Source organism: Ictalurus furcatus, chromosome 5 (genome assembly GCF_023375685.1).
Source record: "Ictalurus furcatus strain D&B chromosome 5, Billie_1.0, whole genome shotgun sequence".
Taxonomy (NCBI): Eukaryota; Metazoa; Chordata; class Actinopteri; order Siluriformes; family Ictaluridae; genus Ictalurus; species Ictalurus furcatus.
The window spans coordinates 24427575-24452699 of record NC_071259.1 but is presented as its reverse complement, the minus strand read 5'-3'; the positions used below and the strand labels follow the sequence as shown (position 1 = coordinate 24452699).

Genomic DNA, 25125 nt, shown 5'->3' with positions numbered 1-25125 from the left:
TTGTGCCGTCAAATCTGGTGGTCCCTTTAAGATTTTTGTGTTTATGATGACATTGATGACATTGAATGACATTGTCACATGACAATGCCAACATGGCGGATGTAGTACGTCCAGGATTGTATTCATACTACACACGCATACTGATTAGTATGTACTGGTTCAACAGTTGTGCAGTCACAGTACGCGATTTCAGACGCAGTCTTTGTCATGGCCCCCCAGGGGTAGTTCCATTCCAGACCACTAGAGGGCACCCTCTGTCCCCATGTAGAACTTCTTCTTCTGTTGTCTCCCTCCTTTCCTGTGTAACCAACCCATGTGTTTGCTACTTTCCCTGCTTGATTAGTGCTTTATTTAAGTTCCCTGGTTCTTCTCTTTAGTTGCTGGAGCATTGCAACAAGTCTGGTTATGTTTGTGGTTCTGAGTTTCTTACATTCGTTATTGTTTGATTTATGCACCGTTTGTTTATATTTAGTATTTTCTAGGTTTTTTTTGTAGTGTTCTGAGTTTCTGGTTGACCTGGTTCCCTAGTGTTTTCTATTCCTTGAGTCTGTTTCCCTGTGTTTTGTCTTTAACAAAGAATTTCTGCATACGCAGCCATCTCCCTCATGACATAGTGAGACTGATTCAACACAAAAAAATATGCAGGAATAAAGACATGTTTGCTGTACAGCTATAGCTTTTGCACATGTAAGTCATTAATAAAAGCTTGAGATGCAGTGTACATAGAAGAAACATAGTGGAGCATGTGGTGCTGGTGATTAAAGAAGATAATGTGTCCAGGTTATCATAAGACAAGGGCAGGAGAAAAGCAGATGAGAAATATGACTTAAGCAGACTATGCCATAGCTCAGGGCTTCCCAAAGATTTTTTTCTTTTCAAATTGTGAGTTCTAGTGTAAAAACATTTTATTTTATGTCTCATTTATAATACTCTGCTCATAACATTTAAAACCACCTTCTTAATATTGTGTAGGTCCCACTTGTGCCTCCAAAACATCTCTGGCCCGTCGAGACATGGACTCCACATGACCTCTAAAGGTGTGCTGTGGTATCTGGCACCAGGATGTTAGCAGCAGATCGTTTAAGTCCTGTAAGTTGTGAGGTGGGTCCTCCATGGATTGGATTTGTTTGTCCAGCACATCTCACAGATGCTCGATTTGATTGAGATCTTGGGAATTTGGTGGCCAAGTCATTTTGAACTCTTTGTCATGTTCCTCAAACCGTTCCTGAACAGTTTTTGCAGTGTGGTAGTGCACATTACCCTGCTGAACGGCAGGTGGTACATGTCAAAGTAACATTCACAGGACCAAAGGTTTTCCAGCAGACCATTGCACAGAACATCATACCCCTTCTGCTGGCTTGCCTTCTTCCCTCAGTGCATCCTCTTCCCCACGTAAGCGACGCACGCACAAGGCCATCCACATAATGTAAAAGAAAACATGATTCATCAGACCAGGCCACTTTCTTCCATTGCTGCATGGTCCAGCTCTGATGCTCATATGCTCATTGTAGATGCTTTCAGTGGTGGACAGGGGTCAGGATGGGCACTCTGGCTGGTCTGTGGCTACACAAGCTGCAATGCACTGTGTTCTGACACCTTTCTGTCATAGCAAGCAAGACCTTTTAGCAATTTGTGCTACAGTAGCTCTTCTGTGGGATCGGACCAGATGGGCTAGCTTTCAGTCCCCACGTGCATAAATGAGTCTTGGACGCCCATGACCCTGTTGCCGGTTCATTGGTTGTCCTTCCATTTTGGAGATGCTCTGACCCAGTCGTCTAGCCGTCACAATTTGGTGCTTGTCAAAGTCACCCGGATCCTTGCGCTTGCCCATTATTCCTGCTTCCAACACATCAACTTTGAGAACTGACTGTTCACTTGCTGTATAATATATATTCTACCCTTGATAGCTGCCACTGTAATGAGATAATCAATGATGTTCATTTTATGTCAGTGGCTTTAATGTTATGGCATACACATACAGTGTATCTCATTTATCAGTCTCATAGTAAGGTCGTGTATAAGTGATTTCCTTGGCCAAACTTTCATAACCAAATGCTGATTTTCATAACCAAATGAAAATAAGACCACTTTTCATTGAACTTAAAAATACATATATAAAAAAAAATCTCAGTATCTTAAATGAGAACATTTCTCAACTGACACATTTTCATGTTAGATATTCAGGGCATTTTTGCACGTGGCTACGTGTCACAGACCCTTGGTGGTACACAAGCCCCATGTTGAGAAGCACAGTTAAAGCTGAATTAAAAAAAGCAGGAAAATCCAAATATTAGCTGTGAAAGTAACAGAACCCAGAAACCCAAGGCTGAAGAACGAGTAGTGACTGCATGCCAATACGTATAAACATTAGAAGCAGATTGATTTGTCACTGCAGCAGTGTTTTCTCTGGTTATTACTAAATCTCACACTATCTCTTGCTTTCATCTTTTTATTCCTTTCCTCGTCTTTCTGAAGTCTTTTGATCATTTTTCATTCATCATGACTCGGTGCTCATCCAATAAGTGAATATTTGAATGTTTCAGCTTCATTCAGCTGTTTTGAGGAGTTTAATAGAAAACATTTTGCATAACGAGTATATAGTCATTCAGTTTATAGCTTCTTTAATCTCTCTCTTTCTCTCTCACACACACACAGCATGCTATTAAAATCTACAAGCAAGTGGAATGATGTAAGACATTTTTAGATTTTTCCATAATCATGCATGAATATAGATAAGGGATAGTGAATTAAAGTGGCAATGCTGCATCACAACCTTATCGGAATTGGAACAAAACAAACAAACAAACAAACAAACAAAAAGGGCTAGATATCTTACCTCGGTAATATTCAGTCATGTTTGGGAGATCGTATGATTAGTTGGAAGGAAATAAAGTTGTATTTCATTTGCTGCCTCTGCTCCTTTAAAGGGAAAGACTGTGTCTAGGGTGTTGTTGAGTCAGTGTGGAAATCGATGGCAGACAAAATGGAATATGAATGGTGAGCCAGGGGCCACTAAATACCAGGAAAATCCATCTTGTCTGCTACAGTATTGGCTGCAAAACCTTGCGTTAAAATAGATATCATCTGGCACCGATAGGTCAAATGGTCAAATGAAAGCTTTTTGGCGAACAGGTTTAAATGCACCTACAATTATATACAATAACAGATGAATAAATGCATAAAGCATGTATTATGTGCTGTTTCATGAATGCTTTATGAGCTGGCTTCTGACTGGTTCACTAGAATAGCAGTAAATCAGCCAGGTGTGAACCTGCTGCTTTATGATTTCCTTGACATGGGCTGCAGAGTTCAGACTGCATGTTTTAAAGTGTCAGAGTGATTTATGCCTGCAACTCGAATCTTCAGTCTGCAATCAATTTTAGAACAAAGGATGTGTCCGTCACAGAACTATAGCAGACAGTAGGCTTTCATATGATGAGAGAAACGTATTCAGACCTCTTCTAGAGGACCTAGAATGTGTGTGACCATCTGGGATACCATACAGACAGGTGGCCTTAAAATACAACACATATCGAAGTTTAACAGGTTATATGAGCATTTCTGTATCCTCAAGTCAATAACGATGAATGGAATTTGGAAATAAAGTGATTCCAGATTGTCAACCATTAATTAACACAAGTAAACAAAAATGGTTCTCAAAGAAGCCACAGCTGGATAAAGTGCTGCGTGTTGCCAGGCAACGCACAGACTGACTGACAGCTCATAGTAAGTGTAGTAATGGTTTCAATCTAACAAATTATTGCTAGAATTGGAAATTTATGTAGCAAACACAGACAAGTGGAGTGATACAAACAGTGAAATGTCCCAGTGATGTTATACTAAATATCAGTACTCTTGGAATGTCCCTTGTCCAATCAAATTAGTGCACTGGAACTAACTGTTGTCTAATCTAATACAAAACTACTGTTGAATCCTCAAATATGATTGGTCAGCAGAAGTTGCGTAATTTTCTATAAGATTAAAACACATGCTCGAATTTATAACAGCTAAAAATATATAATGATATAGTGAAGCTTTCTGTACAGAGATGCTTATTTAGCTTTCATGGAATGAGTTTCCAGTACCAGTGGTATGATTTCTATTACAGGAAAGTGTTTTTGCATTGCTTTGCATTGTTTATTGTAATTGCAACTCAGTCTAAAGGCAGCAGAGGGCTCTTAATATTACAAACTATTATCCAAACTATTACGCCACCTCTCTCACCCAGAGAGCATGGCTAATTTGGCTGCCTTGGACTTCTGGCCGCAGATGGCTGTGGTGTGAACGGGATTGTTGAATGGTGAACGCTTTTCTGTTGCACCATTCGTTAGCTATTTCTGTTGTGCCTCTCTGGAGTTCTCAAACTGCTTCTTTAAAACTTTTTCAGAAAGTGAGTTTCCCAGTCAGTTCAGCAGCAGCTGTATGGCAATTTGGTGCTTGGTCAACATTACTGAAATGGCAATTTCCCATAATGTGAGTTAGAGAGAACTGGTTTTGCGAACTGGTCTGATCATCCATCCATCCATCCATTTTCCATACTGCTAATCATACACAGCGTTACAGGGGAGCCTGAACCCTATCCCAGGGAACTTGGGGCACAAGCCGGGGGACACCCTGGACAGGGTGCCAACCCATCGCAGGGCACAATCACACACAAATTCACACACTATGGGCAATCTGAAATGCCAAATGGAAGCACGGGAAGAACATGCATACTCTCTGCACACTAGACGGAAGCAGGATTTGAACCCCCAACCCTGGAGGTGTGATGCAAGCGTGCTAATCACTAAGCCACATCATATTTTTTGAAATTTGAAATGTACCATGTGCATGGACAAAGACAAACCATAAAGTCCTTTCATTTGTTCTCCTAAACCATGTATTATTCATGCTGCATAGATTACTACTCAGAACATGTGGACATATACCACTTATTCCACACCTTTCCTATGTGCACTTTGGAATATGTACGAGTGCCTAATTTACTCTGGGCACAATTCATGACCAGTATATAGTTCAACCCTGCAAGCCTCAAGCAGGCAGCCTACAGCTCATCTATGAGCATCAAATAATCCAAAGCAAGATGAACAGCTCCCAGAATTTTTTCCATGCATCCATCACATTTTGTTCTTTTCTTTTCTTTCTTTCTTGTTTACTAAAAACCTCAGTCCATCAGTCCAAAGCATCATTCACTTTGGTTTTACTCTATCTGCATCTCTTTTGTTTTTTTTTAAGCAAAATCATAATGGATTCAAGAAAACTCATCATGGATCAGCACCACTATACTGCAAATGAATAATAAAAAAAAATCATTAGAAACTTCTGCTTCTGTAAAGCCAAGGATATCTGATGAATACTAATGAAATCGTCATTAAATGAACAAAATGACTAGAGTTCAGTAGAATTATTAATCGAGACAGAAAAGATATACAGTGTGTTGTGTGTGTGTTAACATGGAGTGGTTTAGTTTGCACTGACTTCACTCTGAACCCAATTATTCAGATGCCCAGTGCCATGCTTCAGCAGAAACAATGAAACTAAACAAACTGCCATTGATACATTATGTAACAGTGTATTATGTGAGAAGCTATTCCCACTCCTTCAAACATGTGAGAGAGTGTACTGGGGGTGAAGGTGTAAATTCAGTTTTACTCTCTCACCTTGGTAGATTGTATGGAACTGGTGTGATCCAGTGTACTCACACACTCTCTCACACTCTCTCTCTCTCTCTCTCTCTCTCTCTCACACACACACACACACACACACAGACACGCACACAGGGGTGGTGGAGAAAACTATACTGAAGAAAATGGAGGAACAATACGAAAGAGCTGGTAGAGAAACAAGTGTGGGCGGAGTACAAAACTGCATACTCACATAGTGTAAATAACATTCTGACACTGTCTGCCAGCGGAGCTACTGTTCTGCTACTACACACACACACACACACACACACACACACACACACACACACACACACACAATCAATCTTTCTCTCTCTCACACACACTAGTACAATGGTTACATAAAATAGAACATTTATTATATATTTATTATATAAATATAATATTTATTCTATATACTATTGGCTGGTCTTGGCACAACACTCAGAAGACACACACACACACACTTATCCTCGTAAAGACCTTCTATTAACATAATCATCAATTAAACTAATCTAACCTTAACCTTCACCTCATTAACCATAAATAAACTTTTAAATAAATAAACTTTTATAAATTTTAACACATTTAATACATTTTCTTTTACTTTTCAAAATGTAAGTAAAAGCATTAAGTTAAAAAAAGTTTTCTTCTGTGGTCTGGTTGGTCCCTGTGAGAAAAGCTTTTTTCCTATTTTTATTTTATTAATTTTTTTTTTACTGTAAATGTCAAAATGATCAGATATTCCAGTACTTTTATATCTTTTTTCCCCCTCACCAAACATGTAAAAATATTCCTCCCCCCATAACACAGACACACACACACACACACAGAGCTTGCCTTCTGTACTGAGGAGGCTAAACAGCTTTGACATTTATGTTAATGAGGTAAACAGTGTGTTAGAGACGAAAACACAAACACAAAGAAATGACAGCAAAATGTTTTTTACAGCCAAATAAATCTCGACTGCAATATACTGTAAAACCCATTACTGTTACTTTCTCAAAGCAGAATTGTCAGCTGTTTAATATTTGATGAATATATGCACAGTACACTTGCCCTAACAGATTAAAAATAAGATAAGTATGAAAACCAGGACTTACCTACAGCAAACACACGCACAGGCCACAGATCATCAGACATGAGGAGAACAAAAAGAGAGAGAAATAAGCACAGATTCAATTAGGATAAAGAGCCAAATGGTTACTTTTACAATTAAAGATGAGGATACTTCATTGTCATGCTTTATTATTAGTGCCAGGAAGCCAAAGACAGACTGAACCCAGATCCCTCTGCTTAATGTAAAATCGTCAGACATGGACTCCGTATCACCAGCAGCAACCTATGCCTGTATTAAAGGAGCTGTTTGTCATTTTTTATCCTGCAATTGGAATCATGATGAAAACATTGATGGGCCTTCACCTTCTTCCTAACCAACGCCTCATCAGCAGCATAACAAAAACATGACCTGAAATGGCATTATTTCTTATTCTGATCATTTCTGACTTTAAACAAATGTTCTGTTACCAGCGTGGATTTCTAGATGTAATCAGGGTTGGGCTTATTTCATTTTATGCTTTCAAAATGCATTTCTATGCTGACAAACATACTCCTCAAGCCAACACTAGTGAGAGAACACCAATAATCAGTCTTCGTAAATATATAGAGGTCAGGTAATTGTGACAGGTTTATTGGTAGACTATAAATAAGAGACTGGAGAAAACAGTGGACATTTTTGAATGTTGTTACTACTAGTTAATATTGGTTCTAACCCCTCTCACGCCACTTACCCAATTTTCAAACACATCCTTCAGTGATGACATACTGGACCATGAAAACTAAAACCTGGAGGCACAGACACAGTGGGTTGCGTCTCAATCAGCTCCCTCGTTCAGAAGTCAGGCGCTCGTTATATCATTCACTCCCTAAAAAGTCCCACAATGCACTGCATCTGTACTTCATATTCAGTATACTGTATGTGCATTAAATACACAAATATGTACAATGCATAACATCATGCAAGTTCAGTTAATGTTCACAGCACATTAAAATGAAGAACTATGGCTGTTGGTACGTACCAGATACCAAATACTAGTTTGCGTAATTCAGAAACTGCTGATATCCCGGGAAGTTTACACACATCAATCATAAGAGTTTATGCAGAATGTTGCAGAAAGAAAAAAAAAAACATCCAATGAGCCCTTGTTTTGCAGGCTGAAAACCCCTCCTGATGAGAGAGGACAGAGGAGAATGGCCAGACTGGTTCAAGCTGACAGGAAGTCTAGAATAACCACTGTTTACATCCATGGTGCGCAGAAAAGCATCTCTGAACGTACAACACGTTAAACCTTGAGGTGAAATGGCTACAACAGCATAAGTCCACACTGGGTTCTACTTCTGTCAAACCATGAACCGGAACCTGATTCTACCTTGGGTACTGGTTCACAGAAAATGGACAGCTTAAGATTGGGAAAACGCCAGGCGATGTTTCTCCAATTTCCAAATGAAGTCTAGTGTTGTGTCTTAATGTTTATTTATTGTGCAATTCAGACTATTTCAATTATACTACCTGTTACTTATAACCAGCATTATTATAGACATGCATTACCACTGTATACAGTACAATCCAATAAAGGTTATTAGCATGATTAAATAAGCTCAGTGTGCATGTAGATGTGTTCTACATGTCAGGGTTAGGAAGGGCCGTTATTAATGTGGCATCCATTATATTACTTCAATGAGCTTTTACAGTCCCATCTGAAAGTATTGGAAGAGTGAAAGGGGAAAATGGAAGGTTTTAAACTGGCCAAGTCAATCACCAGACCTTAACCCAGTCAAGCAGCATTTCACCTCCTGAAGAGGAGACTGAAGGGAGAAACCCCTGTAACAAACAACAACCGAAAGAAGCTGCAGTACAAGCCTAGAAAAGCAGCACAGAAGAAAAATGCAACAGTTTGGTGATGTCAGAGATACACCGGCTTGATGCAGTTATTGCAAGCAAGGGATATTCAACCACATGTTTAAGAGTAATTTACTCAAAGACGATCTGTTCCTATACTTTTGCTCACATAAAAATTGGGCCTTGCTGTTCCAATACTTTCGCAAGGGACTGTTTTTCTAGTACTAACGTATATATACATCCAATAGAGAGACAACACAGGCTACATTACAGTGCTGTCCAGATTTATTGGCACCCTACATTAATATGAACAAAAATATACACACTACCAATAATTAAAAATGTCCATTAAAACAACAGCAGGAGCGCTTTGTCTTTGTTCTAACAAAATATCAACTGTTTTCATTAAAACACTTTTTTTTTAATTGTATTTTCACTCAAAAATGCATGTGCCGGGGAATATTTTAGATAAATGCCAACAAATGTTCATTGTTTTTTTTTCTCCCAGTCTCCAGAATATTTGTTGCTACCTTTAAACATATGCTGTTTCCCTGGGGGTATAAATATGAGGCTACACATATGTAAAAGCCCTGTGTCATCCATTATCATGGGTGGAAAAAAAGAACTATGATTGTTGACCTGCACAAATCTGGTAATGGATATAAAAACAAAACTGGCATTACAGAAGGTTTCACATTTCTGAAATTTGCCATGAAAGTGAGCCATTAGCACATTGGGCTGTTATCACAGAGTATAATGTAAAAAGCCCTGATCTGGAGAATCCTACATAAGGACACTTGTGTGACACAGCACCTGATCTCTAGCTTGGGGCTATTAGGTAATAAAGGACCTCAAACACATTGCACAGTTGGTCTAAGTTGGCCTTCATCATTAGCCATCATGAGTGGAATGAGGTGTGTTAGAGCAGCATCAACCTGTGCTGAGTTACAGGTCTGCTATACAACCGCTTGTGCTAAGTGGACATGTCTGTCCACTTGAGCCGATTATAAGGGCTTAAACTCTCACTGAATACAGATGTGTGTAACAGCCAGAACGAAATGGCAAGTGAATGTGATCAGAGACAGTGGAGGACAGGATAATTGCATTAAGTGGAGGTTATTTCAGCAGAAAACTGTGGTGCAGCTCCTGTTCAAGGTTACACACAAAGTGTCCCTAAAATTCTCTGATGAAAAGGCTCATAACACAGCATACAGAGTAGCCATCTTTCATCGACCGTCAAAGGCGCTGATCTGAAAGCCCTGCTGTCTGGTTATTATAGAGGATAAGATCTGATCTAAAGGACAAACGTTCAGCACTCTAGATGTCATAGATAGAATGTTTTATTTGACATTTAAACCGTATTAATGGCAGCATGATGGCACTGCTGAGCTCGATCCTGAGTGTGGAATTTGGTATGATCTTCCTGTTTCTGTGAGTTTCCTCATGGTTCTCCAGTTTCCCCAGACCTCCCAAAAAAAATGCTGGTAGGTGAACTGGTGAGTCTAAATTGTGAGTGACTAAAGATGAATGAATAAATGAACAGTGTTTAGAGAAATTTTCAACCACCATCCATCCATTTTCCAAACCACTTATCATACACAGGGTCCCAGCAAACTCGGGGCACAAGGCAGGGGACACCCTGGATGGGTTGCCAACCCATCGCAGGATATTGTGCAGTCGATCCCCACACACAGTGGGCAATTTGGAAGTGTCAATCAGTCTACAACGCACGATTTTGGACGGGGGGAGGAAACCGGAGTACCTGGAGGAAACCCCTGAAGCACAGGGAGACAATGCAAACTCCATGTACACAACGTGGAGGAGGGATTCGAACCCCCAACCCCAGAGATGCAAGGCAAAACGTGCTAACCTTTAAGCCACCAATCCCCATTTCAAGCGTTATAGAGGAAGATATTTCTGAACTTATGTAAGGACATGACCTCACGTTGCTCTCAAATCCACTATTACATTCACATCACAAACAGTGCTGGATGCTAGCCATGAGATTAGCAAAAGCATAAGCTGCCCATTACATTAATAAAGTATTTAAGCCCTTCTTAGATGGAGCTTACTGCAGTGTGTGATGATGTCTGAAAGCTGACTGTTGATCAGGCCAGAGCTGGCTGCCTACCAAAATCTCTATAAGAAATGGAAAACGGCAGAGCTCGCTCTATCCAGCTAGTGCCTCTTACAACAATCAATTATATTCAAAACTAAATCTTCCTCCATTGTCAAAATCAATGAGGAATGAAAAGCCAGCGTGCTAATGCTCCAGAGCACCAATGGCTGACTGAATGGCTCCGCTTTCTCATCCACACTACGCTAAAGACTCAGGGAGCCGAGGGATGTGAATCTGCAGGGAAAAAGCATAAGCCTGATGTCATCTTTTACACAAAAGACACTGATAATAGAATTTCAGCCCCTGCCATTTCCTTTTCCCGCTCTCTCCAAATCACCTGCCCCTCTGAGCGCACATGAGGGATGCAAACCCGCGCGGCGCCGGCCTCCCTCGGGCTACGCTAATTGTGATATTTGTCATTCGCTCCATCAGGCCACGTTTCATTTGCTGCGCTGTTATTGTGTTGCAAATTTGCAGCCACATCCTGAGAGCTCTCGTTTTGTACAGGGAGCTCGTCCCCTGCCGTATATTCCACAGGCATGAGCAAGACCACTGCTGTGCGTGGAAGGCTTCTCTGTATAGATGCACTAATAGGAGTGAATGGGGGGAAAGGTGCAGGCAGGTAGGGAACCTCTCTTTCATCACTAGGTCACAGTGGGGGGGAAATACAGAGGGGGAGAGTGACAGAGAATGGGTTTGTGTGTGTGTGTGTGTGTGTGTGAAGTACCATGACAGAGTGCTATTTTTAGCTCACTCTCCTTCATTACCATGCTCTTAACTCTTGGAAGGCATAGAGAGAAAGCAGAACCATGAAGTAGCAACTATATAAATAAGCCATGGCATTCCACTTGGAATGAGACAAAGGGAATAATGACAATAACAAAACAAACATGATTATTCCACAACAACATATCGAACCTACTGGAACTGTTGCAGGGTATTAAACTGATGCCTGGCTTTTTAGATCACTCAAATTGAAGACTTGTGTCACTCCAAGTGATCTCTTTTAGGGGTGTGGGTGTGTCCTGTCCTGCTTCACACACTACTGACCTGACCATGTTACTTCTGTTTATAAGCTGTTCTAGGCTAAACACTGTTGAATGAGAACTAAAATGCAGGAGCTCAAGATGTGAGGTAGAGAATTGTAGGGACGTTCACTGAGAACTAGGTAAAAGTGATTATTATGTGGATTATTTAAACTTCAAACAATAAATCATTAAAAAGAAAAAAAAGAAAAGAAACAGGTTTGGCCAATCCACACTGGATCCATTTCTTCATTCACTCTGAAAGCCTGTGTTGCTGGGCTTAGTTCATGTCTCTGTGTTTCTCATTTGCGAGCCTAAGTGAAGTGTACGCTCCAAAGAGATGTATTCAAATTTCGACATGCTGTGAACTTTATTCAAAATCATAACCCAACAACAATGGCATGAATGTGCAGCTTGTAGTCAGGGAGCGAAGTGTTTGTATGATAGTCACTACTACACACTACGCATGGAGAAGAAAAAAAAAAACAAAAAACAAAAAAAACCCCAAGCATATTGTATTCTCATTGGGCGTCTAGATATGCTCGGTTTTATTGAGCTGTGCTGTAATTAACCTGACTTCCCTGATGCCCTGACTTCAGTGTTTCATTGACACTGTTGTAGATTTGGGAAAACTGAAACTTGGTATGGTGTGGATTGAAAAGATGGTCAGTACATGATGATTCAAGTGTGACCTTTTGGGTTACTACCAGAAAGTAGGCTTCATTTAAGGAGTCAGTACTTCTTATTATATCATATTCCAGTGACATTAAAGTTAAAGGCTCATTTCCCTTGTGTCCCACTTTCGAACTTTCTTCCAGGTATATATAACGCATCAGAACGGCCAAACTACAATATAACGAGTCCAAAGTTACTGCATGCATGTTGCATATGAGCACTAAATATTCATAGTAGTAAGATATTTATAAGAAAAAAAGATTTTTTTATTGTCTTTTTTCTTAATATATTTTATATTTACTGTTTCTGCCACCAATCTTTGTATCCCTTATATCATATATTTTTATATTTTTACTTTCCTACCTGGATAGAAGTAAATTCTGGTTTATGTAAACTCTATTGTTTATGTAATGATTACAATAGGTGCCTATGCACCTGTGGTGCTTTGCCCCTAATAAAGAAACTGAAAAGCCAAATGAAGTCAAAATGGGTGTGCAGTGTGTGGAAAGCCACAAAAGACACAACCAGGGTCAAGAAAATAAAGAAAGAAAGAATTCTTACTGCAAATTGTGCATATAAACCCCTTCAATTGTTCCCCAAACACAAAACCTTCCATAAACAGTGTGGGAAGTTTGTTTTCAGTGATCCTATAACTGCTCTTTCCACCCAGAGAACACAACCAAGCATGGCTGTGGCATCATCTGGACTGAAACTTGCGATCATCCAACATTAGAAACGCTTTGCTCTTGCACCACTCTGAAGCCTGAGGCTCATTCAGGAATAATATAACAGTGACTATTAGATATGGCTTTATGGGTAGTTTAAACCCAAATGGGTGCGTACATAACACCTAATAAGCAGCGATTGTAAGTTCTCATGAGGATTTTTGTGGCTGTGTGTCATTCTGGTGAAAGTATGTGGACTGGCAGAGACCTTCATAGCACAATGATTCTAATCTAATATACTGGGGAGGATATTGCATTCTCCAGCAGCATGAATCACTGTTAGAGGCAACATTGTGAATGCGCACAGGGACAAACATAAGCAGAGTAATTGTCTATGATGAGTGAACTGCAAATGATGCACTTTAAGCTCATTTTAGCCTTCTTTAACAGGAATGATAGCGCAAGAGGAGATGGAGAGAAAGAGAGAGAGAGAGAGAGAGAGAGAGAGAGAGAGAGAGATGCAGTATCAGGATATTCTAGCTGGGAACATTACAGCTGAAATGGAAATTCTTGAATGAGTTTTGTTATAAAACAAATGGAAACTGACACAGATGGAAACTGACACACATCTAGAGCTGGATATTGAGTACAGTCGAGACACATTTGATCCTGAACGGCTCCAATTTTTAAGGCAGAGATCAGAACGGGGACAAATTTTATTAAACAATTTGACACACTGACACAGGCATATTGTAACAGGTGCAAGAAATAGAATTACTAAAGTTCTTAACAAAAACAGTGAATATTATAAAAGTTAACAAACAGTGCAAAATTATGTACAAAATAGAGTATGTGTGTTGTAATTATACACATATTTAATAATATGTACACAATTTGGGAGACCGGAGATTGTCATGTCAACGGTGGACTCAATTTCCCAGAGAACACCGCGGTCTACAAACATGGCAGACATGGACTGCTACTCGCGTCACTCACACCCATTATCACTGGTTACATCTCAATCAGCTCCCTAGTGCAGTCAGGGCACTGATCAGGGAGTCGGTCATTTTAAGGGCTGTCTCAATCACAAAATCCTGATCATCCTCAATCGCAAAATCCTGAGCATCGATGATCTCTATGTTCCCTTACTGGAAATAACATCATCTTTTCTGAAGGCTCTCAGCTCGAAAGAAATGTGGGACGAACTCTCAGCCAACTTCGTCTACAAATGAAGTTAGCTTTTTAACTTTATCGATTGTTAACTTTATTTGACGTTCTATATATGGGTTGTTTGAATCTAACGACTTTTAAGTGATTAACGATTTCAAAAATTCCATTAGCTACCCTATTATCCTGTGTGAAGTACCATGACAGAAAAATGTGTGATTAAGCTAACACATTTATATGACATATAATGTCAGAAAGATATCGGCCTTGCCTGTTGTTGATAAATACCAGTGGTGACGTTTTACAACGCAAGTACGTAGTCATGTCCCCAGGAAATTGATTCATCAGTGTCCCAGTGTTTTGTGAGCCAGGGTCTTTACCAGTGCCCAATCTACTCATGTACACGATCTACTGATTCACAAACAAACAAACAAAAAATATACAGTTTGTGAACTGTATCCAGCATTTATTTTTTCCCCCCAGTCCACATATCCATATATACTGTCTACAGTAGCTACAGCTTATAAATAACTGTAATAAATACTTTGTGTTAGGCAAAGCAGCTAAGTAAATGAGTATACGACTGTTTAATCAGTAAAAACTAATTCCGTATACACAGTGGCAAACTGCTTCAAGGCCCACTTTTATGTTTGTGTCATGAATTGCCGGAAGGAACTCTGGACTTCAGTTCCCAGCAGCCACTGCACTGCTGCATCACTGTCACATGACCATCTGCACCTTATTCTCATTCATGTTAACCAGCACTTATGTGTGTATATAGTCACAGTTTGCACTGCACTCGCTTTAATTGTCTTCCGTTGCCCCGTTATACTCTCTCGTCTCGTCTGTATTGTTTTGTGTTTGTTTTCATTTTCACATGCTCATAGTATTTTGTTTTGACTTTTATTAAACTTAAAATCATGCGTCTCCGCCACAAAATCATGACGGTGTCACAAAATCATCTCCGCCACAAAATCATGACGGCTAAAAGTTTTTATTAGAGGGTCTTACATCCTGTTGATCTTATGCTTTTAAAAAAGGGCTGGGGGGAAAAAAATATATAAAGAGATAGATCAGATGGCTGTTTCCCAAATCCAACACGAGGTGGAAGGGGTGCATTATGCTCAGCGATGGCTTTGTCTCTCCTCACAGCAGGTCACATGGACTTGTGCAAATGTCACCAGGGCGACATTTACAAGGGCCGGGCTAAAGCGTTGCTTTGGAGAAGGAGAATCCTACCACAGAGCTGCCTCTGCACATCCCACTGTCTCTAATGACCTCTTTTCCATAATGGAAACAGATCCCTCCTGCGTCAGGCACAAGGCTGGAATGAAAGCAGTCTAAATAAAGTTAGATTCAAATATAACAGCGGGGATAAAAATGTATTCATGACGAACGAATGAGAGACCGCAAAAAGAACACAGAGAGAGAGAGAGAGAGAGAGAGAGAAGGGGTGGGAGGTAGTTTAAGGAGGGGGACAGAGAATGAGACAGGCAGAACAGGTAAAACCAGGGGTATTGGACAAGGAAATGGATAGAGATCTCTTGCTGGTGCTACTTTTCTCTCCATAACCACCATTTAAAGAGGGCCATCTGCCAATCATCTCGTCCTGAAGGACCGGTGTGTGAGTGTGAGGCTGTATGGTGTCTGTATGAATGCAGCTTTTAAAAGCAGGATAAAATACGACAGGACCTGCACCACATCTTCTTCTACTAACGATTAAAACAATTATCAATATCAATAACAAGTTTTTATTTATTAACAAACATGCTTTTTAACCGTTTATAGTTACGTTTAATGTTATGGAACACCTGCGTGACAAGTTACCTTGTGGTATCATTTACAAAATAGCAGCTACAAAGAGTCATTCTCTCACCAACCTCTCTGTTTTTCTCACTCTTGAAGTTAAGACAAAAAACCAGTTTGGCATGTTACAGAGGAACCTGAAAACCTACTGTTACAAAGCACTAACACTGAACACTCCTTCCATAAATGTTCATAATAATAATAATAATAATAATAATAATAATAATAATAATAAAAATCTAACTTCTAACTTAAAGCTTGACCATATAATTTTTTGTTTTGTTTAATTTATGTTTGTTCAAGCCATTTATTATGAACGTTAATTCCTTTAGATCAGGGGTGTCCAATCTTAACCGCAAAGGGCCAGTGTGGGTGCAGGTTTTCATCCCAATCAAGCAGATTGATTCCACCTGATTCCACCTGTTTAATCAGTTGAGCTTGGCTTTCAGTAGACACAGGTGTGGCTTCTGCTTGGTTGGAATGAAACCTGCACCCACACCGGCCCTTTGCGGATAAGATTGGACACCCCTGATTTAGATCATCCACCATACAAGATCCTGTTACTGAATTGTTATTAAAATTGATAAAGTATTAGAGTGAGTGCATTACTATAAACCTGTGATTAATTTCACAGACAGAACTACTATCATTGCTGCTGTTATAGAAAACCAATCAACACATTCTGACCAATCAGATTTGAGAATTCAACAGTACAGATGTATAAAGTAGGATATTAAAAAATAATATATGTGTGTGTGTGTGTGTGTGTGTATATATATATATATATATATATATATATATATATATATATATATATATATATATATAGCATATACAGTATATCAGCTCCAAAACTACACAACAAAAGCTTTAGTTCTGCCCTTTCCACACATTTTTCGAACATATTTTGAAAGCCTAGTTTCTCCGCTGTGTTTTGTTCTCCTGTCCATATGAACACAGCGTTTTGGGTCACTTGAAAAATGAAGCTTTTTGAAAACGTCCTTCAGAGTGGGAATTTTAACACTCGACGTTCAATGTGTTTATATGGGCAGGAAAAACAATTGCTTTCGAAAACATGGACGTCACAGTGTCAAGCTACGCAGCACAATTGTGTGTGTTATCAGTGCTCCAGGATGCTGCTGAACAGGTTGTGAGTTTCCATCCATCCATTTTAAATAATGCTTATCCTACACAGGGTTGTGGGGGAGCCCAGAGAATATCCCTGTGGCACCCTGGACAGGATGCCAACCCATTGCAGGGCACAATCGCACACCTATTCACACACTACGGACAATCTGAGAATGCCTATCAGCCTACAACTCATGTCTTTAGACTGGAGGCGGAAACCAGAGTATCTGGAGAAAACCCCCAAAGCACGGGGAGAACATGCAAACTCCATGCACACAGGGTGGAGAAAGGATTCAAATCCCCAACCCCAGAGGTGCACGCGTGCTAACCACTAAGCCATCGTGCCCCCACTAGTTTGTAGTCTGTAATTTTTTTACTTAATGTGTTTGCAATTGAATTTTGTTTTGGTTTATTATTACACCCTCATGTGGAAGCAGCATAATATGATAGGAAATAGCTACTGCAGAATCCACTGCTCCAGCGGTAAAATCCATACTGTGATCTGAGAACTTGGATAAGACAGGCGAGCATGTAGTCTTAAACAGTAGTTTATCTGACTGTCAGTCCAAACATATTAATCTTGTGTTCGTGTTTTGTTTTAGAACTTTTAACTACGTTTGGTGTTTTTCTGCGTTTCATTTCGCGTGCTCTTAGCGTGTCTTTCTAAAAACACTATACATATGGAGAGGAAATTTAATTTGTAAAATCTAAAAGTCTGCCTAAAATTGAACTCAGACCTTCAATGAGTGTTGCTTGATCTTTGGTCTCAGGACTTTTACTCAGACTCATATCGAAGTAGCTGCATTGAAAAAAAAATCCATTAAAAAAAAAAAGAACATTCAGGTCTCTGAAAAATATTATTTTAGTTTTGGGCTATTAACCTCTTAGCCTCATCCATCAAGAAGAGAGAAGAGGGATAGAAGAAGTGCTAGAGAAGAGAAATGCTGCTATCCTGAATGGGAAAATGGATTTGGAATGAAATGTCTTTAATATCCCACAGGTCGTGACAGAACGTCCTGCTGGTGAGAGAGCGAGAGAGCAAGAGAGAAAGGACTGTGAAATTAGGTCTGTCCATCTGTCTTTCCGCCCTGTTGAGGACAGATTGACCAAAACTGAGAACATGCATCAGTCTTCCGCTGCACTGTACCCATCCCTCTCTCTCTCACTAACTGTAAATTCGAATATAAAAGCTGTTCTCCTAATGCTTTCTCAGTGAGCAAGTGTTTACTCAATCACCCGAATATGAATGTGTGTGTATACGTGTGTTGTGAGAGACAGAGGGATGTAGAAAGAGTTGTGTTTCTTCACCTGTTTAGTTGATGTATGTGTGTTAGGGGTGCAACGCAACGTCACTATATCTGCATCTGTACTAAATATCTCTATATGTATTTGGATTTAAACCTGAAGTGGGCGTGGCCTAAACCAGAAGGGTATTTAAGTGTATAATGTGCCTTCTATTCGTATCTGTATCCGATTAGAACGCATTATCTGTTCATTCCGAATAATGCGTTCGCGTTCGGTTACATCCCTAATTAATATGAGCTTCATTTATGTCCATTTTAATTAAACATTTTAATAAAAGAGCTTGTTCATGTCCCAGACGAGCACAGACGCTCGATAATCCCTCTCAAAATATTAAACAGTTCTACTCAGAGGGAAGGAGAAAGTTAGTGGAGTGTAATTCAGGCACAGAATGAAATGTTTACAGACCAGACCAGTGCTAAGGAAGCGCTAAATAACACAAACCCACTGACTCCAATCATGAAAACTAAAAACAAGAACAGAGATCCGTTGCCGCTGAAGCTGGGGGGATTTAAAGGTGAGTATAGAGCAGGACGGTTTAGCCAAGTGTAACAAATAACATGGCTTTAAAATGAACAATCATCAATCTTCCTGTTACAGCGCCACAACACCCAGCAAACGCTCGTAGAGGAAAAGAGGTTCCTCGGGGGCTCTGAAAGGAAAACACTGTTGTAGGATTTTTATATAGGACCTTTAATGTTTCTCGCATGGGGACACTTGAGGAATGCTTTTCTTAAGATTAAACCATTTTTTTTTTCTATAAAAGTGAAGAAATATGGCTTCATTAGGGGTTGTTTGGAAACGTCTCTGAGTGGAAAACACTTTTGTAGTGTTTCTACTTGAGACCGTTAATGGTTCCCACAATAAGATGCTTAAGGCTCTGGGTTACTGATCAAAGGTCGGGGATTCAAGCCCCAGCACTGCCAGGCTCTGGGTTACTGATCGGAAGGTTGGGGATTCAAGCCCGAGCACTGCCAGGCTCTGGGTTACTGATCGGAAGGTCGGGGGTTCAAGCCCCAGCACTGCCAGGCTCTGGGTTACTGATCGGAAGGTCGGGAGCTCAAGCCCCAGCACTGCCAGGATGCCACTGTTCGGCCCCCTGAGCAAGGCCCTTAACCATCTCTGCTCCAGGGGCGCTGTATCATGGCTGCAAAGAAAAGAATTTCACTGTGCTGTAATGAATATGTGACCAATAAAGACTCATTACTCATTAAGGAACCCTTAAGGTTTCTAGATTTAATTTGGTTTTAAGTGAAAAGAAGGGGGCTCTTTTGTTAACTAAGGGTTCTTAGCTTCCCATAGGGGTTCTGTGTGATATGAAAACTCTGTCACTATGTTGCATAGTTGTACATAGAACCTTTAATTAGAAAGACCCATATAGTTCTTCTTTTTAAGAGTGACAAAACAAGATCCATTGTAAACTGAACCATCTCTGAAAGGAAAATTCTTTCACTATGTTGAAGGCTATTACACAGAACCTTTAAATGCTTACCTAAATTCTCATATGCAGCTACGTACACAAATATCATTGGATGGTGTTGAGACGAAATGATTGATGTTTATTATTAGTGCGTCTATCTACGTTCAATAAGGAGGATCAATGCAAATTATGAAAGTAATCCAAAGCCATCAAATGAGGTTTGTGTGGGCAGCTTCATAGGGCAAATTATAGAAACAATTTGGAATTATGCACATTTAACTCATATTCTTTCTTACAGAGCATGTTTTATTTAGTTTACCCCTACGTGTTAGTTAATACATTAACTAAGGTACATGTACTAACTTACTTAAGGTGGTCGTTATTTACGCATGAATTCATAAGACTCACGTCGTAGTGAAGGTTAGCGCTTCATTAGTTCATGATTAGTACAAGCCTTAAGTCATCATTAGTTCATATTTAAGTAAGTATCCATTCAGGTATCAGTGCATGATTATTCATGTACTGTTATTGTAAATGTTCATGTTTTGATGATAAACGAAATATTTGAATGTAAACTATACGTAATATGTTCTCTTAAATATGATTAGCCACATCTTTTTCCAGTGTACCCTTTGAAAAACGGAAGCTTTTGAAATACTCAGCCTGACATTGCATTCATAGCCCTGAATATAAGAATTTGAAAAGTGGTGTGATTTAGCACCTATCACATATTTCCCAACGTGATCCTCTTGAAACGAACGTTTATTATCTGTCATGACAGGCCTGTGAAGTGGCAATAAAATAAAGCTGGAGAAAAAGCCTGAGCTAATTATGACAGGCGTTTCAATCTTCTAGCGAGGGTCCAGATTTACAATTCAAATTCAGGCACATGAGGTGAATATTTACATTTGCATATTGGTCTTGCCACTAGAGTTTCATTCCTTTATAAAGAGGTTAAGTGTCAGATTTCTGACTTTCTGTCTTACAAAGGGCTTGTAGTTTAAAAAAAAAAGAAAAAAAAAAAGAGCCTTGGCATTGTTTGAGTGGATTACACCAGGCTTCAATCCTAATTTGAATGAACTCTGTATAAATAACTAATGAGCCACTGTGTAATTGAAATGCTTAATACGCAAATCCGAAAGAAAAGACTACTGTACCAGCGGTACTGTCGATCAGGAGCATGTCTTGGTCAGAATGCACAGTGTGAGAGCGGCAGTGTTGAAAGCACAGAGTAGGCGCGCAGCTAATCCCCTGCTTTAAGAAAGAACAGAAATAAAGCAAGACGGGTGAAAGAGGAGAAATGCGGCTATTTCAAAATGGCAAAATGGATATGTAAAGAAATGCCTTTAATATCCCACAGGTCGTGACAGAACGTCCTGCGGTGTGTGGGAGAGAGAGAATGAGGCAGAGAGTCTGTGTGAAATCGGGGCGGTCTTTCCACCCTGTTGAGGAACAGATTGACCAAAACTGAGAGCACATATTACTCTTTCACTGCTGTGCTCTGAATAGTAAGAGCATAACTAATCCCCGGCTCTACAGCAGCACTAAGAATGCTCAATGAGCAAATTAATCTGTGTAAAATTTAGCAAAAGAAACAAAAAAAAGGAAACATAAGCAAACCCATTCCTGCTGGAAATAAGCTCCTGGTACATGTTACACTACAGCTTTCAGACGTACTCATCACTTACACGTCATTAAGATTGTTCTCAATGCAAAAGCTCAACAAAAAAAAAGAAAAAAAAGAAAAAAGAAACAGCCAGGTAGCACAAAAAGGTTTTCAGGTTTTACTGATTTCTCATAAAATCATTATTCAGAAAGCAAATTTCTTACTAGATAATTTGCGTAAAAAGGCTTAACACAGTCTACTACTGTTGGTTATTTTCAGTAGGCCTCAGCCTGCTCTAATCTCTGAAGATTACCAAAGAAATTTCTATTCTACACTACACTACAGCTATGAGGTATACTCTGATACTCTAATATAGTATCTGATCACAGGGAGGAAAAAAAAAACATCATCTTACCTACTGGAATCTTGTAAATGGTCTGCACTTATACAGCACTTTTATCCAAAGCGCTTTACACTGTGTCTCATTCACCCATACACACACGGTAACAGAGCTGCCATGTAAGGCACTAACTTGCCATCAGAAGCAACTTGGGGTTCAGTGTTTTGCCAAAGGACGCGTCGGTATGTGGAGTCACGTGGGCCGGGAATCAAACCACCAACCCTATTAGTGGACAACCCGCTCTACCACCTGAGCCATTTCTTTAGTGATTCTTACACATAAAATTTCAAAACACAACCGCGCCTGTCTTCCCGTCTGTAGTATCTTTCATACATTTATTTATATACAAGGATTTAACTAGGACCGTTTCTCGACCGTTTTCTCGTTTCTCGGTCGTATGTGAACTTGTGTCCTTCACAAGCCACTGCCGAAGTTCAATTCCAATACTCAAGAACGCGAGTACCGGGAACGCATGAAATTACCCGGATGTGTTCTTGACATCGAGGATGCATCGGATGCAGACCTCGGCACACCGAACACGCTTGAAGTCCCAGAAGTCACCGCGGCAAAACCATAGCGGATGACGTGAGCCTGACCCGTAGCTGTAGTTTTAACATCTTTTTAACGACAATAATCTAAATGAATCAAAATATGCATCTAAAAAGAATGATTTAGATTGAGATATATATGAGGTTGTTGAAAAGTCGAATTTATCCCTCAGAAGTATTTTAATTAAACTATGCTAGCGTTCATCCTGAGGCGTTTAGTTTTTACCGAGACATTTGTTGTAGGCTGATTGGCATTTTCAAATGGTCCGTAATGTGTGAATGTGTGTGAGTGTGTGTGATTGTGCCCTGCGATGGGGTGGCACTGATTAAAGCATAAAGACAATATCTTTATATGATCTGTCTAATAATGTCTTCGTTCCATGTTCTGTGTATACACCACAGACGTAATATTGGGACGGAATGTATCGCATGTTTACAATGCGTGGATGTGAAGAGTGACAGAGAGAGAAGATGTGTCACTCCAGTTTTATCGGGAACAGAAAGAGCAGTTGGTTTGCGTGAGCTCTCAGAAGCCAGTTAGGGAGTGTGCATAGGCAAGTACTAAATCCCCAAATGTGAGCTGCTATTTTCGGTTCAGCCAGACACTCTGCGATTAAAGTCAGTGAAGTCCAGCGGAGAACACACACATGCACACACACACACACACACACACAGTGCAGCAGGAGTGTTATGAATGGCAAAGCCCACACTGACCACACACTCGCCTTGTCATCCTCACACACCATTTCAATCAAACCCTGACTTCTTTGAACCGTGTTGTGTACTTGTGTTGCTTGGCAACTAAAGCCAGAGGGAACAGAGCTCATACACGCTTTATGGAATCAGGAGCCTGAAATCACTAGAGGGTTTTCTGATCCTTACAGCTTCACATCGCTGTACAGACGCTGCTGTAGTACCAGCTGGTGCAGTCACGCATTCATATCTTCAATATGAGGCATCGCTGCAGTTCAATATAATAAAAACAGAAGGACTTTGTTAGATATCTCTTGACATTGGAGACCGGACCATATTATCGGGGTTTGATTTGTTTCTAAGAGGTTGACCACGTTCGTGTTTCCTTTTCCTCTTTCGCTGAACAGGCTCAAGATAATGATGGGACCGACACGACTACAGCTCGTGACATAGAAAAAGATGGGAAGTTTAAGGGTAGGGTTAAGAGCTAAACACTTCTCTTGAGATGGGACGGGTCCAGAATTACCCGTAAACATAAACATCTTAATATACAGTATCTTTAATATGAATGTTTGGGCTTCCGCTTTATCAAGGTTTTTTTTTTTTTTCTAAATAAGAACTTAGAGAAAAGAGAGAGAGAGGGAGAGTGAGAGAGAGAGAGAGAGAGAGAGAGAGAGAGAGGAGGGATAAAGTAAAGAAAAAGTGTCTTGTGCTTCTTTTCAAATGTTCCCTTTTTCACTAAGTCTTTCAATAGAAAACTGTACTTCAATCCTGATTAAGTGCATGTGAAAAAAAAGAAAAGAAAATAGGACTCATAATCGCATAGAAAACTGCCCAGTTTACATTTAGTCGCTGAGGCAAAGATTTCCTTTTATTAAAAAAAAAAACAAAACAGATAAACGTAAGTTTTCGTAGCAATAATAAGCTGAAAGCAGGCTTTCTAGGTAGCGCTTTGGGCCACATCTTCACAATAACACAACTGACATAGGTTGCCGTGTGTATATAAGATGACTGCAAATTCATATTTTTGTGTGTACGGATTGAAAACTAATTACAGCAATGTAAACACCACTAGCACACCTGCTCTTTTCTTCCCCATAGAGGCGCATATGTGTGAACTCCTAGACGTCCCCCTGGGAGAGAAAATGACTGTCACAGTAATACAGTTTGCCAAACCACAAAATGTGCAACCCTGCTCTAATCTCTCTATGTCCTGCGGAGTCTCCTTCAGTCCAGTGCTGGATCAGTACAGTACTTTTATCACACATTTAACTAAAATAATGAGCAAATGGTTACGTTTTGGAAACAATTTACAATTTCAACCTGCGGATTTTTGTAAGGATTTTAACATGTAAAGGTTCTTTTTTCTTCGGCTGCAGTTTGAATCTTCAATCCGATACGCTAAAAGTCCACAAAGCTGGCCACCTATTGTCCTGTATGTAGATAAAAACATTCAGTGCTCTACTTAGAGGTGTAATAATTGTATAATCTTATAAAGCTAATTTGGTTGGGTGTAAACCAAATTTTTCCCTTATTTGCGTACAAAAGTTACAGTATTTACGCAATCAGCAACCGACACACCTGCACTGACCTCGGTGGATTGCTTCAACAGGGAGTGTGACAATTAAAATCCACTAGTGTAGTCGCTGTCACGATTTCCCCTTGAAGCAGCGTGCTCTAAGCGCGAATGCACGAATGTTAGCGTTAGTTTAGTTCGTATCGTAGTCATAGTCACAGTTTATGTTTAAAGTCAGTTCGCGCTGGATTATCCGCTTCCAGTCCCTCGTCATAGTTCGTTTCTTGTTTTGTTTATCGACCTAGATTCCTGCCTTGCCCCGTGTATGCCTGTTTGCCAATCGCCTGACCTCTTGCATGTTTGTGGATTACGTTTTGGATCACGTTTTGGATTTGTCTGCCTGTCTCTCTTTCCAATAAACAACCGTTCATACTGCACTTGCATCTCTGCTCCGTCACGATTCGTGACAGTCGCATTTTTAATCCCCCGTTTG

The 25125-nt window shown here is 39.9% G+C and overlaps 1 protein-coding gene across 2 annotated transcripts in view; it reads right to left on the bottom strand.

Annotated features, from left to right (window-relative positions):
* The window catches only part of kcnd3 (potassium voltage-gated channel, Shal-related subfamily, member 3), a 157180-nt gene that overhangs the window by 59768 nt on the left and 72287 nt on the right, over window positions 1–25125 (bottom strand). The window lies entirely within an intron of this gene.